Source organism: Pan troglodytes, chromosome 13 (assembly GCF_028858775.2).
Source record: "Pan troglodytes isolate AG18354 chromosome 13, NHGRI_mPanTro3-v2.0_pri, whole genome shotgun sequence".
NCBI classification, from domain to species: domain Eukaryota; kingdom Metazoa; phylum Chordata; class Mammalia; order Primates; family Hominidae; genus Pan; species Pan troglodytes.
This window is the reverse complement of record NC_072411.2, coordinates 74,248,540-74,268,288: the sequence shown is the minus strand read 5'-3', so window position 1 is coordinate 74,268,288 and position 19,749 is coordinate 74,248,540. Positions and strand designations below refer to the sequence as shown.

General features: G+C 43.2%; 1 long non-coding RNA gene across 2 annotated transcripts in view; it reads right to left on the bottom strand.

Annotated features, from left to right (window-relative positions):
* LOC107973828 (uncharacterized) overlaps positions 1–19,749 on the bottom strand; it is a 257,209-nt gene that overhangs the window by 150,965 nt on the left and 86,495 nt on the right. The gene's annotated exons all lie outside the window — the stretch shown is intronic.

Here is a 19,749-nt window from a genome sequence, read left to right as displayed (position 1 = left end):
TCTAAACTGAACTTGCTAAGGAAAACTCCATTAAAAACAAAACAAAACAAAACAAAAACTCTTCTAGCACTAAACCAGAAATACACTGTATGTTTCTAAACATTGATCTCAGTGATACAAAACCAACTATAACTCTCTGTAGCCTCAAGTGAAATGAAAAGTTGCTGCTTTGCTTGATAATCAGATCATTCTAGACAGCCAGTCTGGGCAAATCATGTCCTAAAGCTAATGTTCCCCCTTGTAATTATCTGGTGTCTGTCTACAACCACCGAATTAACCAAATAATTTCTGAGTTGCCAACCTAATGTGCAGACAAGCTGCAGAGCAGCTACTGGGGGCTTCTCCTCCTTTTACTCCTCCCTTCTCCATACCTTGCTATTTACTCCTTCGTCCTTTTCCCTTCAAAAATTACTCAGGCTAGTAAGAGGAGATAGGCCATCTGGGCCTATGATTTATAAAAACGATTTACCTACAATGATCGAAAGCTGGCTTTTGTTTTAATGGGTGTTCACTTTTAATGGTTTCAAGCATTCATCAAAAATGTTCCTCTTTGAAAAAGTGAAGAGAACACAAAGTGGCTGAGATGCAGACCTAGTGCTTCCCAGTTTTCAAAGTGCCTTATTTGTTTCATCCCACAGCCCTGGGGAGATAGAGATTATTTTACATGTATGAAAACTGTATCTTCAAGTGACTTTCCCAAATTCAAGGGGCTGAAAAGTCAGATTCCCTAGAACTCAAGTCCCCTGCTCCTAAAAGCTCTGAGATTGAACTAGAATGTATTTACAGGAGGGAAGCTTTCAAGGAGGTGCAGTTCTGACTCCCTTAACATGAAGGTGGAATACAGAAGAAGCCCTGCGGCAGGATGGAGATGGACAGATGTGTCAGGACTTGGCATCTGAATTTGCGAGGTTTCTGTCTCTAAACGAGAGCTTCCTAACCATGGCACTGACCCCCGCCCCTTCCTTCACAGTGCAGGGAGAATGAGAGAATGAGGGTTTCTAGCGCTCCAGGTATGACTACAAAGGATGGCAATTGCAGAACGTCTCAGAGGCCCAAGACAATATTTTTTCTAGCCTAGGAACTGTTTTGGACATGAGATTTGTTATATTTCATAAGACCCACACATCTTTTAATTTACTATGTTGCAGAATTGAGAAAATTCCGATACCTCCTAATATAGTTTGGATATCTGTCCTCTACAAATCTCATGTTGAAATGTGATCTTTCATGTTGGAGGTGGGCCTAGTGGGAAGTGTTTGGGTCATGAGAGTGGACCCGTGATGAATGTGTTAGTGCTGTCCTTGTGGTAATAAGTGAGTTCTTGCTCTATTAGGTCACGTGAGAGCTGGTTGTTTAGAAAAGCATGCCACCTCTCTTGCTCCCTCTCTCACCATGTGACAGCCTGCTCCTTCTTCACCTTCTGCCATGATTGTAAGTTTCCTGGGCCTCACCAGAAGCAGATGCTCATGCCATGCTTGTTGTACAGCCTGCAGAACCTTGAGCCAAATAAACCTCTTTTCTTTATAAATTACCCAGTCTCAGGCATTCCTTTATAGCAATGCAAAACAAACTAATACACCTCCTTAAAAATCCCTGGAGATGGGGAGTCCAGGAAGTTCAGGAGAGAGCTCAGCATCTAGGTGTCACTGGATGCCTATCTTGGTAAGTTACCAGAGAGGGATTCAGAGACAGATCCCAGGGTTGCAAGTTCACAGCCTTAAAAGTCAGCTTAACCACAATTAATTAGACCCAAGGGATCGTCATCCAAACTTATTATATCCAAATTCTGTCAACATTGATTTTTAACTAAGATCTAATTTATTGGCTTAAATTGGGTAAAAATTTTCCTGTGATCAGACACTTGTATTTTCAAAGCAGGACATCCTTCCTCTATATGGAGGGTTTTGTTTGTTAGTTTGTTTGTTTTTTAGTGAGAGTGGCATTATTGAGCAAAAGTAGACATTTGAGAATAAGTATTATATGTGAAATGAAGGGTGAGATTACTTTAATGCATAAAGCAAATAAAAAGGAAGTAGTTCTAAAATGTTGTGTTGATAGTTGACAATTCAAGGAGAGAAACTTCTTGAACTTTGCACAGAACAAGGTTTCAGAGGGATAAGTACTTTTATCTGGAGCAAAATAAATGGAATATTTTAGGGCAGCTGAAAATCAGCCACATAAAACATCCCTTAAAGATAGAGCAATAAGGAAGCCAGTCCAGAGACATTTCCTCATCACACAGTTAAGAGGTGAGAGATGGAACCTGGGTTTATAACCAGTACCACTTTGTATCATTTAGAATGCATGTAGTTGCAAGAAACAGAAAAATAAACCCAGACTGGCTGGAAACAATAAAACTGATCCACTGGCTCCTGTAACTGGAAGTCGGGGTCAAATTTTATTTAGTGACTTGAGTATATAATCAAGGATCCAGTTTCTGTCCTTTACTCTGCTCTGGGATGGCGGAGGAGCTCAGATGAAGCTGTCAACTGGAGCATAAACACATGTCCTCTCCATATGTCTTGGGCTTCTCCCAGGGTGGCTGGGTTCCAAGAGGGAGCATCCCCAGATTGAGCGTTCAGAGGGACCTAGGAGGGAGCGGCAAGGCTTCTTATGACCTAGTCTTAGAAGTCCTAGAATATAGGCCAGGTGTGGTGGCTCATGCCTGTAATCCCAACACTTTGGGAGGCTGAGGTAGGCGGATCACTTGAAGCCAGGAGTTTGAGACCAGCCTGGCCAACATGGCAAAATGCCGTCTCTACTAAAAATGCAAAAATTAGCCCGGCATGGTGGCACAAGCCTGTAATCCCAGCTACTTGGGAGGCTGAGCAATGAAAATTGCTTGAGCCCACGAGGCAGAAGTTGCAGTGAGCCAAGATTGCACCACTGCACTCCAGCCTGGGTGACAGAGCAAAACTCCCATCTCAAAAAAAAAAAAAAAAAGAAGTCCTAGAATGTCATTTCTGCAACAGTAAAGAAAGTCACAAAGGCCAACCCAGATGAGAAGGGAAATAGACTCCATCTCTTGAGGAAAAAGACAACCAGGGTATCTAGGGAAAGAAGGAACTTCAGAGACTATCTACCTCAACACGAAGTGTCTGAGCACCGTGGAGGCAATCCCCTATTCAGAAACCTCTGATTAGCTTTCCCTACCTGTGTGCTAAAGACCAAACTCTTGGCCTTTGAGACCGTCTACCTGGTCCAATTTACTATTCCAGCCTCATCCTCCACTGTTCTTTGCCATTCATTACTGCCTAAGTCAACCCTTTGCTTTCCCACCTCTGTGCTTTCACTTAAAACATCCCCGTTTCTTCAAAGGCCTTCCTTGTTCACTTCCTCTGGACCAAATGAAAGCCCAGCTCAAATCCCTCCTGCCCAGACCTGACTACCCCAGGCTCAGATGATTTCAAACCTCCCTGAGCTCCTTCCACGCCACTGATGAGGTGGCCTTTCCCATACAGCAGTTCATCTCAATGTGTAATATACCATCCAACAGCATGGCGCAGACAGAGGGTGGCCAGGAAGCACACGGGCTTCTGCTCATTGTTCTCCTGGGTTTTTCACAACATTTCATTTTAGAGTGTAAAAACAAATTTAAAACTTTGAAGCAAGAGCTAATAAAAATTCATCAGAAAGATTGATAAGGGCTGGAATAATCTCAAAGTTTCATAAAGAAAAATAGTTTACTCAGGCAGTACAGAAAAATCCTCTCGTTTGGCTCTGGCTCTATCCACTGCTCAGCAGTGCTTGCCTCCCTCTAGCCTACGATTTTCATATTCCTGTGCTTTCTCTGGGACTGTTTAGCAAGAGTGAGGAATGGAATTTAGCGGGTCAGGAACCTTTGAAAGCTGCACCAAGCATGTCCTGCAACCTGTACAAAATATTTGACAATTGTGTCATCAAGGCAAAAGCCATCCTTTGCTCTGACCCTAGGCTCATCGTCTTTTATAAGCATGGAAAGAGGGTTTAGATATGAATCAAACTGAGGCCACTTCCTTCTTTAGGCTGTTTCACAATTTACAGACTTGAAAACTGCCATTCCAGAGGAGAAAATCTGCTTCTGCCCTGATTGTGTTTTTCACAACATACGTGCCATAAATAGATTCTTCCCTTTGCTGAACGTTGGCTCCCTTAAGTCAAAAACAAAAACAAACATAGCCACAGGGGAGCAGTGTCCCCAAAGAGGTCCTTCAAGCCTTCTTCCAGCTCTCAGAGGGGAGTATGCATTCCTATCTAATAATAAACTATTTTATTTGTCAAGGTCTAAAGAAAAAGAAGCCCACAGCCTCCTCAGGACTAACAACTCTGACTGATAATGCAGCCCTCCTTTTAACCAAAATCCCTCCTGGTGGATCTAGAATTCATCTGTCAGCCCCTTGATGAGCTCCACTGAAGGACAGCACTGGGATCACCTGCATTGCTTCTCCCATGTACCTGGTGAAGAAAACAGATGGCAGAGGAGCCCATCCTCACTGCTGTGACGTGGAGTGGGAAATAACTAACTGGAGATGCCATTGACAGTGTCAGTGAGGGAGGTGGGTATTGCCCCTGGAAAGAAAATTACATAAAGACGTATAGCTATATCTTAAGGAGGCCATTGCTACAGTGCATATACTGTGAAAGATATATACTTCTCCCTCCTATACTAATTTGTCCTCATACAAGATGTCACCTGTGACACTAACCTACCAAGATAAACCCCCAGGAAATTCCCAATTAGGGAACAGGAGAGGGATAGGAGTGGAGAAGGATATCTGGCTCTAAGTCAAGAGTTCCCTCCTGTCTTCAGCAATCGGAGTCCTTCCTGCTAGTGTGGAACTGGAGAGCTACGGAACTTTCCAGGGTAGAAATACATTGCTGTAAAAATGGATCAAAGCTCACTTTCAGGGCACAAGGCCACACACCCGTCAGCCATTAACCTACCAAGATAGGAAGCTCAGGAAGGGGGCTGTAATGATGACCCATTAATGATGTAATGATGACCCGTGTAAGCAGCTGCCAGCTGAGTACACGGCTGTTATATGTTTGTCTCAACTTTCACCCCTTGAGTTATGATGAAATGGATGGAACTCACGGAATTCCCCCACCAACAAGTCCCTCTCAGAGAACTCTATTTGTAAAAATACTCTATTTACCAAAAAAGGTGTATTAATGGCGACTAGCAGAGCCCCAAGTCACTATAGCTCCTGACAACTGCAGGCTTTCTAATAACCCCATTTAACCCAGGCCTCATTGAAAACATAACTTCTGAGCCAAAGCTTGAAAGAGGTTGGGGAATGAGGCAGGGCGCAGTGGCTCACGCCTGTAATCCCAGCACTTTGGGAGGCCAAGGTGGGTGGATCACTTGAGGCTAGGAGTTCGAGACCAGCCTGGCCAATAGTTTCTACTAAAAATACACAAATTAGCTGGGTGTGGTGGTGCACACTGTAATCCCAGCTACTCGGGAGGCTGAGGCAGGAGAATTGCTTGAACCTGGGAGGCAAAGGTTGCAGTGAGCCGAGATCATGCCACTGCATTCCATCCTGGGTGACAGAGCAAGACTCCGTCTCAAAAATAAATAAATAATAAGAAGAAGCAGCTGAGGAATGAGCTACAGAAATATTTGAGTGAGGAGCTTTCCAGACAGAGGGGCTAGGCAAGCTAAGAGGTCACCAGTGGATTTCCCTCTCCCACATTCTGGAACCTCACTTTCCCCCATGCCCACAAGCAAGATCTTAGTCAGGCAGTGTCAGAAGCCAGGATGAAGCAGAGTCAGGGAGGCCAGAGCAAGCCAACATTTGTGAAGGAGGCCCAGGTTACCCTGTTATGCCTTAGGAATGATGGACAGGAAGAGACTCAGTAGTCCCAGAGTCTTTCTCCATCAGTGAGCCCACCTACTCCTCCACCCCAGACTCCCCCTTTGAGGAAGGACCCTACTCCCCCAAGGAAGCGGGGTCCCCCTCAAAGACCCCACTTCCTGCTGGATATTTCAAGATGGATATTGCTACAGTCTGAATGTTTATATCCCCCCAAAAAATTCATATGTTAAAATTCTAACCCCTAATGTGATATTATTAAAAGATGGGGTCTTTGGGAAGTGAATGGGATTCATGTCATTATAAAAGGGACCCCAGGCCAGGTGTGGTGGCACATGCCTGTTATCCCAGCACTTTGGGAGGCCGAAGCCGGTGGAGCACCTGAGGTCAGGAGTTCTCAACCAGCCTAACTAACATGGTGAAACCCCGTCTCTACTAAATACAAAAAAAAATTAGCCAGGCATGGGTGGCATATGCCTTTAATCCGAGCTACTTGGGAGGCTGAGACAGAAGAATCACCTGTATCTGGGAGGTGGAGGTTGCAGTGAGCCGAGATTGCACCACTGCACTCCAGCCTGGGCAGGAGAAGCAAAACTCCATCTCAAAAAAAAAAAAAAAAAGGGGGGGACCCCAGAGAACTAACTCACTGTCTCGCCATGTACAGACACAGCTAGAAGGTGCCATCTGTGAACTAGAATGTAGGCCCTCAGCAGACCCCAAATCTGCCTTGATTTTGAACTTCCCAGCCTTCAGAACTATGAGAAATCGATTTCTGTTGGTGACAAGGCATTCTGCTTATGGCCTTTTGTTAGAGCAACCCAAACAGACTAAGACAGATGCCCCATTACTTGTTGTTGTTGGCTTTTTTGTTTGTTTTGTTTTTTTGACATAGTCTCCCTCTGTCACCTAGGCTGGAGTGCAGTGGAGTGATCTAGGCTCACTCCAACCTCCACCTCCTGGGTTCAAGTGATTCTCCTGCCTCAGCCTCCCAAGTAGCTGGGATTACAGGCACATGCCACCATGCCCCGGCTAATTTTTGTATTTTTAGTAGGGACGGGGTTTCACCATGTTGGCCAGGCTGGTCTCGAACTCCTGACCTCAGGTCATCCTCTTGCCTCGGCCTCCCAAAGTGTTGAGATTACAGGTGTGATCCAATGTGCCTGGCCACTCATTGCATTTTGAAGTCCACATGTTACAAACTGACCTCAGCATCTTTCCATGAAGCCCCTTCCTTCTCCTCTTAATTCAGAAATCTATTCTGTTACCCAAGCCAGAAACCTGGGGGTCATACTTGACTCTTCTTTCCCTCATGGCCTATATTGGATAGACAGGGTACACTGTCCTATCAATTCTACCTGCATAATATCTCCAGAATCCCTCCACTTCTGTTTCCCCTGCTATTGTCTTAATTCAGACATTGATCACAGCCTAACCAAATCTAGCTTGTCCAAAATGATCTTTGTAAAACCAAATCTGACCGTGTCCCTCCCTTGCCTACAATTCTGCAGTGGCTTTCCATAGTACCAGGTCCTGGCTCCTTAGAAAGACAAACAAGGCCCCCCAGGACATGGCCTGCCCCCCTCTCAGCCTCAGGTCTGACCACCCTCTCCTTCCACCCTGCGCCAGCCATCTGCCTGGGCTGCTTGTGGTCCCACCCCCTTGCTGGCATCTCCTGTCTTTGCGTATGCCGCTTGCTTTATCTGAGATGCCTTTCCCATCCTTCTTTGTCTGACTTGTTCTCATTTGTGCTCCAAGACCCTGCTGAGACATCACATCCCTGGGAGACCCTGCTGGCCTCCCCAGGATCTGTTAGTGCCAGCCCTTGCTGTGTCCCATCACACACTGCAATCAATTTTCCTCGTGCTACAGTGCACTCATGTCCCTGAATTATAATGGTTTCTTTCTCCCTCACTAATTGGAACTTATTTAAGGCAATAGCTGTTTATCTCTGCTTGTCAAACAAATAGGAACCATCCCAAAGCCTCATAAAAAAAGAACGGTGTCCCAGGACTCCCCAGTTCAAGCCCTGCCCAAGCACAGCACAAGCTCCAGGTGACAGATGAGGGCAGATCACATGAGCTGGAGGGACAACTCTGTGGAGTCTCCTAAACCGGGGCACAGGCCATGAATATCAAGCCACTTCAAGCCATGGTTTCTCTAGGGTGAGCATCACTCAGGAAGGACATGAGATAATTTGAAGAACTTCTTTTGTCTGTGCACCTACCAAGACTGCAAAACTGCCAAGTAAGCAGTTTCCCCTTCATGTCCTTGGGTTTCCATGTCTTCATAGTTCCCCTTCAGGGGCATCCCCTTCATTCATTCATTCAGTTTGCTGCTCAGTACTGACTGAGTGCTTGCTAGGTGGCAGGCACCATTCCTGGAGCTTGGACTGCATCAGCAACTGCAAGAGACAAGGGCTCATGTCCTTGGGGAGCTTACTGTGTGTGAGAGAGAGCAGGCAGCAAACAATGAGCACAGAAATTCAGCAATTATATCGTGGTTTAGGGGGGCACAAGTGCTGTGGAAGGCAGAGCAGGGCAAGGGAGACTGGGAGTGCTTGAGGGAAAGTGGCTGCAATTTAAAATAGGCCTCATTGAAAGCCTGACTGATGAGCAAAAGCTTGAAGGAAGTGAGGGAGTTAGCTACAGGGATATCGGAGCAAAGAGATTTCCCGGCAAAGCGAATGACCAGTGCAAAAACCCTGAACAGAAGGATGATATATCAGAAGAGTGACGCAATCCGATGTGTGTTTTTAAAAGCTCACTCTGAATTCTGTTAAGAATGCAGTCGGAGGCCAGATGCAGGGAGGCCAGTAAGCTAGGCTGGAGGCAATAAAGGCTGGGGCCAGGGTGGCTGCAGTGGAGAAGTGACCAGTGGTCAGACTATACATAAACTTGGAAGGAAGGGCCAACAGGCTTTCTGGATGGGTTAGATGTGGGATACAAGGAAGGAAAGGGGTTTCCAAATGCAACCAAAAAGACAATTTCTAGCAACTGACATGGGGAAGACTGTGGGTGGAATAAGATTTTATACCGACATGTGAAGTTTAAGGCCAGCATCCAGATAGAAATGTTGGATAAGGGGCCGAGCGCAGTGGCTCACGCCTGTAATCCCAGCACTTTGGGAGGCCGAGGTGGATGGATCACTTGAGGTTAGGAGTTTGAGACCAGCCTGGCCAACATAGTGAAACCCCAACTCTACTAAAAATACAAAAAAATTAGCCAGGCATGGTGGTGCCGTCTGTAATCCCAGCTACACGGGAAGCTGAGGCAGGAGAATTGCTTGAATCCGGGAGGCAGACTCAGATTGCAGTGAGCTGAGATTGCGCTACTGTACTCCAGCTTGGGCGACAGAGTGAGACTCTGTCTCAAAAAAAAAAAAAAAAAAAAAAAAAAAGAAATGTTGGATAGGGCAGTTGGGTAGAGGAGCCTGGAGTTGGTGAGAGAGGCCTGTGTTAGAAATATGAATTTGAAAGTCATCAGGAGATAGTAGTTAATGCCAAGAGACTTTAAATACAATGAAGGAGGGAGTATTCTCTTGCTTTTAAAACAGCTCTCTTCACTCAAAACAAATAAATACAGGAAATAATCTGATATCATTACATGTAATTAGAAATAATCACAAAAATGTATTATATCTCTCCAGGTAATGGTATTTTTCCAATGCTGATAGCTATTATTATTCTATCATTATGAAACACTTGAGCATAACTCTGTGCTGAGTATACCAGGTCCATCTATGCTGCCACAAAAACATAATTTCATTCTTTTTTTATGGCTGAATAGTATTCCATTATGTATATATACCACATTTTCTTTATATCAAATCATCTGTTGATAGACACTGAAGTTGATTTTTTTTTTTTTGAGATGGAGTCTCGCTCTGTTGCCCATGCTGGAGTGCAGTGGCACGATCTCGGCTCACTGCAAGCTCTGCCTCCCAGGTTCACACCATTCTCCTGCCTCAGCCTTCCGAGTAGCTGGGACTACAGGTGCCCGCCACCATGCCCAGCTAATTTTTTGTATTTTTAGTAGAGACGGGGTTTCACCGTGTTAGCCAGGATGGTCTCGATCTCCTGACCTTGTGATCTGCCCACCTCGGCCTCCGAAAGTGCTGGGTTTACAGGCGTGAGCCACCGCACCCGGCTGATTTTTTTTTTTTTTTTAAAGAAAAGGTCTCACTCTGCTGCCCAGGCTGGAATGCAGTGCCCTGAATATAGCTCACTATAACCTTGAACTCCCAAGCTCAAGCAATCCTTCTGCTTCAGCTTCCCATGCAGCTAGGACTACAGGTATGAGCCACCACACCCAGCTAATCTTTTATTTTTTGTAGAGATGAAGTCTTGTTCAGTTGCCCAGACTGGTCTTGAACTCCTGGCTTCAAGGGATCCTTCCACTTTGGTCTCCCAAAGTGCTGAGATTACAGGCATGAGCCACTACGCGCAGCCTGATTCCATAGTTTTGCTATTGTGAATAGTGCTGCAAGGAACACACAAGTGCATGTATCTTTTTTACATAATGGTTTATTTTCCTTTGGTAGATACTCAGCAGCAGGATTGCTGGATCCAATGGTAGATCTATTTTCAGTTCTTTGAGAAATCTCCATACTGTTTTCCATAAAGGTTGGACTCATTTATATTCCTACCAACAGAGTATAAGCATTCCCTTTTGTTCACATCCTCCCCAACATCTGTTGCTTTTTGACTTTTTAGTAATAAACATAATGACTGGTGTGAGATGATATCTCATTGTCATTTTAATTTGCATTTCTCTAATGATTAGTAGTGTTGAGATTTTTTCATATATCAAAAGAAAAAACTTTAAGACAACATTTTCCCTTTGCAGCAAGGCAAATATACTTCCATATGCTAATAGATTTTAATCAAGATTTCTTTGGGGGCTCTTTTATTATAGGAATAGATGTAAGCATTCATTGTAAGAAATAAAAATGTAATCTTAATCTAATTAATAAATATTCTAGTTGGCCCTTCCAGCATAGCTATTGGTTGATTTTCTGTCTTCAAAATAAAGAATATCTTCCACACTGATGCCCACATAGATGGGAACCTGATGAGGATAGGAACACCCACACTGTTCCTCACTTTTTCTAGTACTGATGATGGATTTGTCGTAAGCCATTGCACTCTACTGCTGCTGTTCTTGGGATCAGATGGGCTTTGAGGTTCAATTTTGTGACCTTGAAACAGAAGCTTTTCCTGTGTGTACTAACCAGATGATGTGGGAATTAAATCCATAAGTTTCAATTCATGTGTACTAGAAAATCAATCCTATATTTAAGAGCATGCTGTGGATTACACCAGCCTAGATAGTACAAGTATTCTTTAATTAATTAACTAACCCACAACTGTTCATTACTGAGCAGCTACCATGTTCCAGGCACTGCACTAGGTTCTTCACTTCATAGTGATGTCTACAATATCAAACCTATGAGACCAATTAAAATGTACATTGATTTTTATGTACATGTCAGATATTTTGAAGAATCCCTTTAAAATTCAGTTTAGGTTTTTATCCCCCTAAAGATCATCTCTGACCCTCCCAGGCTGGGGGAGGCACCCTTCTTCTGAATTGTCCTAATACCATGTACATATTTCTATCCTTGAGTTGACCCCACTATTTTGTAGTTCTCTTTGTGTGTCTGTTCCTAAACTCAAACATGAAATCCACAAAGGCAAGAGACTCTGCTGACAAATCCTCCCAGCTGTACTTGGCACAGTGCTGATGTCTGGTAAGTAATCAGTGTATTTTGGTTGAAGATATGAAAAAAATATCAAACGAATAAATGAATGGAAAGAAATCACACCCATAAACTGGGACCTGAGTCAAAGCTCAAGGTTAAGGACTTTTCAGACTGGCAATGATTCTCACATGGGACCAGACAGTACCGCATCTACAACCTGCAATGCTCATTCCTTCCTTCCCCCATTTATTTAACAGCTAACTGTGTACCTACTATGTATTGAGAACTACGCAGAGTATGCACTGATAAACAGGAGATGGAATACTCGCCTTTGGAGAACTTATGTTTTCACAGTGCTCTTCAAATAACACCAACCTATGCCTGGTCTTCGGGAAATGCCGTGTTTCACTGATCTAATTCCATCATGTTCCAGGAAATACTTCTAGCAGAAAATAATATTTTATGTAGAAGCAATATAATGTTATAATTCTGAAAGCACATCATAAAAAAATTAGCTGTACTGTGTTTTTCCATTGTTTAATTTACTAGATGCTCTTATTTATTGTCAGATAAATAGCAATAGGTACCAAAGAATTAACATAAATTTATGGACAGCAAGCTTTCACTTAAGAGAACTGAATCCACTTTCTGTAACCTAAGAATTGACCATCTGAATCCATTTTCTGTAACCTAAGAATTGATCATCACAGTTTGATTTCAGTGGAAAAAATAGCCGATTACTTTTGAGGAGTTAAGAGGTTAAGGTACATGCTCATGTCAAAGAGTGGCACCTACTGGCAGAATCTCATACTGCAGCATAGTTCTATTAGGCATTAACTATTAATAATACAGCAACGGAATCACTACAGAAACAATAGGATTAGTTTGGGGGATTTCTGTTCCCCAACAACCACACCATCTTCCTATTTGGGTAGAATCCCTCACTGTAAGATACCCCAACTTCTACTACAGAATTTAACATGGAGAGAACTGCATCTCTCTAACCTTGGGACTCAGCAAGTTGGGATTACCATTGATTTTGAATTTTAAGTAAGGGACCCCATGAAGAAGGGATGGGTAAATTAGGATTGCAGCAATGGCAGAATCCAGCAGTGGTATGTGGGTCTAGCAGCAGCAACAGAATGCCCTCATCAGATTATTTCTGCTGCCTGGCCTCTCTTAGTACTTTCCTATTTTCAGCATCTGCTTTTCCAAACTTCCTGCCAATTCTGTGAACTAACATCCATCCAATAATTTCCTTTTCCACTTAAGGAAACCAGAGTAAGTTTCTGTTGCTTACAACCAAGAATCCTGGCTGATACACTACCTAACATTTATTGTCTTCTATCTGTCTGGGATTGTTCTTCACCCCACATACACATTATCTCATTTAGTCCTTCCCCAACAAAACCCTATGAGGTAAGAGCAGAGCCCAAAATAGAGGCAAAAAGACTAAATAATTTTCCCAACTCATACAAGTAGTTTGGCAGAGCCAGGATATAAAATCAGCCAGTTAGATGCTATAACTAATTCTCTTAAGTATTTCACTATCTCACAAAAGAAAAAATACTAGGGCTTTTGGAATTATGAAATTGAAAGACAGCTGGGCGTGGTGGCTCACACTTGTAATCCCAGCCGTCTGGGAGGCTGAGGCGGGCGGATCATGAGGTCAGGAGATCAAGACCACAGTGAAACCCCATCTCTACCAAAAATACAAAAAAATCAGCCAGGCGTGGTGGCAGGTGCCTGTAGTCCTAGCTAATCAGAGAGGCTGAGGCAGGAGAATGGTGTGAACCCGGGAGGCGGAGGTTGCAGTAAGCCGAGATTGCGCCACTGCACTCCAGCCTGGGCGACAGAGCAAGACTCTGTCTCAAAGAAAGGAAATTGAAAGACAAGACTTGAGACATACTCCTAAGGTCTCTGGGCAGATGGAGCTGTGAATTGCAGAAAGAAATCCTGCAATGCTATAAGGAAAATAAAATATTAAAGTGAGATCAGAGACAATTTTGCCATAAGGGTAATGTAGCTTAAGTGCCCTTCATTTGCAAGGGGCCCCTTCCAACGCCCTAAATTTAATTTTGTATTTATAAATTTGTATTATTTTTCTTAAGGAAATCCTCCAAAATGAGATAGGCTTCACATTCCAGAAAACCTGGATCCATCCCCTGGATGATACCATAAATTTATGAACTAGAGACTTATTTTCTAGCTCCAGGTTTGGATACCAAGAAGGGATTCTTTATAGAGAGACAGAGGCCTACAGAATACAAACAGAAGCACAGACAACCTTGGAGACCACACCTACTCTCCCGTGCCCTGGGGAGAAAAAAGGAGAGTAAGGAATTGTTTCTTACTACCCAGTCAGGGCTCAGTGCACATTTGTGGTATTTCAGGAACCCACAGGTCTCCAGAAAGCTGGCTGCCTTATCTTTCAACAAGAAGAAAGACAGGACATCTGTGCACCCACAGGCACAACAGCAGCAGCAAGGACTGGGGGTGAGTCCTCCTGTTTCAGGCCCAGACAGCCATCAGGCCCTTCTTACAGAACCAGCTAAATGTGGCCCTGATTCTGAGGAGGAGAGGACAGATACCACACCTTCTTGGGGAGACTAGAAGGATCCTGCCTTTATTTAATATGTTGATATTCTGTTCATCATCAATATTTTTTTTTACCAATTTTGATTGCCCTACAATAGTATTTATCTCATTTATTGAGTTTTTTTGGTATCCCCCTTAAATTTTGTGCCTAAAGTGAGTGTTTCACTTGCCTTACCCTCGTCCTGGCCCTGACTAGGCAGATAATCACCAGGCACGTGAGGAGTGGCGTTTCCCCAGAAAAAATTACAATAACTCATCCAGTCATTTGCTTATATTTTCATCATAGAACTGTAGGCCAGATGCATCAGCCATCTTCATATCTAAGTCTTAGGAGCCTTAATTACTCTAAGGGATACTCAGAAAAACCAAATTGCGTTACTAAGTAGTATTTGTTTGGAAGGTTCTTGGCCTTAGGGCAGGATTGTCTTACTGAGGCAAACAAGGTTTTAGGCCAGTGGTTATTCCTCCCCAGGCTGCACTTAGGAAACTTTTGAAAAAGTTGCCAAGGTTCTACCTCTAGAGATTCTGACTTAATTACTCTGAAGTGACACCTAGGCTTTTTTAAGAGTTTTATTAAGAGTTTTATTAAGATATAATTTGCATACCATAAAATTCACCCTTGTAAGTGTAATGATTTTTTATTAAGATATATAGTTGTATAATCAGCAGCACAATCTAGAATATGTAGAACCTTCCCTTCTCCCCAACAAGTCTCCTAGTGCCAATGTGTAGTTAGCCCCCATCCTCACCCCAGCCCCAGGCAGCACTGGTCTGCTCCTAGTCTTTAAAGATTGCAAGCACCGGTATTTTTCAAAAAGTTTTCCAAGTGATTCTAGTGTGCAGACATGGCTAAGAACTACCATTCTAGGCCTGGTCCCATGGTTCACACCTGTAATCCTAGCACTTTGGGAGGCCGAGGTAGGCAGATCACTTGAGGTCAGGAGTTCAAGACCAGCCTGACCAACATGGTGAAACCCCATCTCTATTAAAAATACAAAAGTGGCCGGGCATGGTGGTGGGTACCTGTAATCCCAGCTACTTGGGAGGCTGAGGCAGGAGAATCACTTGAATCTAGGAGACAGAGGTTGCAGTGAGCTGAAATCACGCCACTGCACTCCAGCCTGGGCAACAAGAGCGAAACGCCGTCTCAAAATAAAAATAAAAATAAAAACAAAAACAAGAACTACCATTTTAGACACCATAGAGCTAAACTCTCTCCTTAGTCCTGCCTCACAAAATCTGGATATTTTCTGTTAGAAGTTTTTCTTCTGGAAAAATATATCTTTAATTTCATATAAAAATGTATTGCAGGAAATAGAATAAGTTTTATGACAAATAGCCTGTAGTCAACTTTGCCAAAATATCATTAAGTGAAAGATGCCTGTACACATATCCACACGCCTATAAGTATGATATGCCTCATTTCTACACAGGCTCAGGATACAGAGTTCTTCTGTTTTACGGTAAAATTAAAAGCTCAGGGTGCTATCATCAAAGTCATAGTCATTTCCTTAAAAATTAACAAAGAAACATTTACCTCAGCCTGGAAAATTACAAGGATTACAAAACTATCGTCTTTAGATGTTCAAAAGTTCCTCAGGGGAAAGTTCCAGAGAAGTACAACGTATCTTTATGATTACGTTGCACAAACATGGAGATGATAATGCAGTAGTGCTGGAAAAGCCTAGAACAAACAATCACTGACAAGTTATCAGGTGGAGTTGAGGTCCTTCTGCCATTTTAGGCATGCAGGGCAAGCAAGCACTTGCACAGAGGTGAGCCCGAGGAACAGGAATGAACTTGAAATAATTCACAAAAAATGCCAGCCCCAGAGGTCTAGAAACACGTGTGAGCAAACCACAGCCAGAGGCTGCGGGGTGAGTCAGGGCTTTCTCAACACAAGCAATGCTTCTGCCTTCACTGGCCGAAACAGAGAACCGCAGACACCAACAGCCATCAACGCAGCCAGTGCGTGGGAAATGTTTCGGGGTGCAGTTACAAGACTCCACCCAGACCGCTCCCTAAAATTGCAAAGCTTTAAAACAGTGGCCCTCAGCCAAGAAGGGGCCGTCTTAGGTTAGGCCACTGAAGTTCTCCAGCAACGAGGTAGTCGGCAGTCAAGAGAGAAGCTTCCGAGGGAAAGTAGCCCTTAACTATGGATAAGGAAAGTTTGCATTTTAGTGAAGTGGATGGCCCAAAGCCATGCTTTCTCTGCCTTCAGGTTTGAAATTCTCAACATTTACAAAGATATTGGGGGCAAAAGTTATCTCCTCCTCTGATTATCAATGAGTAGTTTCTCTGAATTCATAGTCCACAGGAAAATCTCAAATGACTTTGACAAAATCACCTGAGAAGGGTGAATAAAGAAGGGTGACTGAAGACACGCCACAGCCCACACTCCCCCACACCAAGTCACTAGAAATGACAGAAAATAATTTTAAATAAGTGAATTGGAAACAGTGAAGGTAAATAAAGAAAGGCAGCATCTAGCCAGAAATAATGAGCCATTCCTGAAAGACAGAAGACAGATCAAATCAGAGTAATGAATACAAATCACATCCAGGAGAGGCAGTTGCATGGAGTGGGGATGACTCCTTAAATCAGATGAAGAGGATATTGGGAGCTTGTGCAGACCAGGGTGGTTCTGGGCCACGATCAGAGCTGGTGGGACATCACAGTAGGACCGTCAGGCAGGTGCTCTCATTCACACGCACGCAAACACACATGCACACAAACACATGCACACAAACACACACACATGCACATGCATGCCAAACAGTAGGCACAGCAAGCCCCAGAGGCGTCCATACCCAGTGTTTGCACAGAGAAAGAGGGCAATGTTTCTGGTGGTTGGCCTCACCCAGAAAGAGGGGAAGCATCTTGGCCAGAAGACTCCACTGACTCACCTGCCCGGCCCCATGTCCTGCCCTACTGCCAGACGCAGTGCATTCTCAGACACACCTTCTGGGCCTCTCAAATCGGAAAGGAATACACAATCATAAACCAGGAAAGATTTGAAGAAAACCCTTACTGTGACAGAGAGGATGAATTACAACTAAGAAAAGAACTAACCTTCAAAAATGAAAGTCATCAAAACCCAGCAGGTGGGCTGAACAGCAGATAGACACAGCATAAGATAGACTTAGCAAAGAGGTAGAGTAGAGAAACTCCTCCAGAAAAAATAACAGGATAAAGAGATTAAACATATGACAAAAACATGGAGGGTACATCCAGAAGAAAGAGAATCTAAGAGAGGAACTCACTAAAGAAATGATAGAAGAAAATTTCCTATAGCTGAGGAAATGCACGTGTCCTTGAATGAAAGGACCAACCTGGACATATTATGGTAAAAGTTCATAGTGCCTAAAAACAAAGTACCTAAAATTAACAAGAATCAAATTACTATCTGACTTCCTGTCAACAAACAAATTTCAAGAAGCAATGGAGGCAGTAACATCAGCAGAAATGACAGAGCAAGGACCTCTGGAAATCCTCCCCTCTATATAAGTACCATAAGAACACCAAAAATTGTCAAAACCAACTTTTTCAGAACCTGGTAATTAACCAAAGGCTTGCAATAATCTGGGGAGTATTTATTTAAGAAAATGATTAAGGCCAGGCGTGGTGGCTCACACCTGTAATCCCAGCACTTTGGGAAGCTGAGGCGGGTGGATCATGAGGTCAGGAGTTCAAGACCAGCCTGACCAATATGGTGAAACCCCGTCTCTACTAAAAATACAAAAATTAGCCGGGTGTGGTGGCATGCACCTGTAGTCCCAGCTACTTGGGAGGCTGAGGGAGAAGAATCGTATGAACCCAGGAGGCAGAGGTTGCAGTGAGCCGAGATCGCACCACTGTACTCCAGCCTGAGCGACAGAGTGAGACTCCATCTCATAAAAAAAAAAGGAAAAGAAAAGAAAGAAAATGGTTAAACCTCAGTAACAACAGCAAGCTTTGTGGCATTTTAACTTGCCTTAGTCTCATTCCTCTATCCCCATACTCGTGGTTGCTCTGAAAACCAATAGCCACACAATTATTGTGAAAAACAGTAGCCTAGCAGCCTCTAAAGGGCACAGAAAAAGGTTGGAGCTTCTCCAAATCTTAATTCACATAAACTGTCATTATTAACCTCCCTGGAAGTTATCTGGAAAAACCCACTCACAGTTTTTATCTTTGACCAGTCTCAGATCTCAGTGCAAATAGCCTTTTCCCTGGGACATTTGTCAAAAGTAGTAGCAATCGTTTAAGATCACAGCTGTCTGAGGCAGTGATAACAGTTGGGGCAAACAAACAAATAATACATGAGCCAAAAAAATTAAAAGGAAAAGCTGGCAAATGAGATACCCATTGGTGGTTTGAAAAGCTCCACATATTCTCGGGAAACTAGAAGATTACATGAATGCATAGGGATGTGCGCATACCCAGTACTATGTAAATGCCCAGGAAAGACCCCAAAAGACCTTAAGTTCTTACCTCTGGCTGACCTTGGAAGGAAGTTGATACATTAGATTTACTATTAATAGAAAAAGACATTACATCAACTATTTTAAATATATGCAAGGAACTACAGGAAACCATGTCTAAAGAAAAATATAAGAATGATCAATAAAGAGCTAGAAATCAGGCAGGAAAATTGCTTGAACCTGAAAGGTGGAGGTTGCAGTGTGTGGCTATTAGTTTTCAGAGCAACCATGAGTATGGGGATAGAGGAATGAGACTAAGGCAAGTTAAAATGCCACAAAGCTTGCTGTTGTTACTGAGGTTTAACCATTTTCTTTCTTTTCTTTTCTTTTCCATTTTTTTTGAGATGGAGACTCACTCTGTCACTCAGGCTGGAGTGAACTCGGCCAAGATTGCACCACTGCACTCCAGCCTGGGTGACAGAGTGACACTCCATCTAAAAACTAAAAATAAAAAAAGAGAGCAAGCGAGCTAGAAATAGTAAAAACAAACAAACAAAAAAATAGAAATTCTAGAGTTGAAAAGTACAATAACTGAAATAAAAAATTCATTAGAGGGATTTAACATCAGATTTGGTCAGGCAGAAGAAAGAATAGTAAACTTGAAGATAAGTCAATTAAGATTATACAATTTGAGGAACAGAAAGAACAACAAAAATGAACAGAACTTCAGGGACATGTGGAGCACCATCAAGTATACCAATATGCACCCAGTGGAAGTCTCAGAAGAGGGAAGAAAGAGATGGAAAGAATATTTGATAAAATAATAGCTAAAATGTCTAAATTTTATGAAAAACATTAACCTACGCATTCAAGAAGCTTCACAAAATTCAAGTAGAATAAATTCAAAGAGACCTGCACCTAGACACATTATCACCAAATTTTCAAAAGACAAAGAGAATTCTGAAAGGAGGAAAAGCCACACATCATCTACAATGGATTTGCAATAAGATTAACAGCTGATTTCTCATCAGAAATCATGGAGGCCAGAAGGCAGTGGGATGACATATTTAAAGTGACAAAAGAGTTAGGCAGCCAAGATGGCCGAATAGGAACAGCTCCGGTCTACAGCTCCCAGTGTGAGCGACACAGAAGATGGGTGATTTCTGCATTTCCATCTGAGGTACCGGGTTCATCTCACTAGGGAGTGCCAGACAGTGGGCGCAGGACAGTGGGTGCAGTGCACTGTGCGCAAG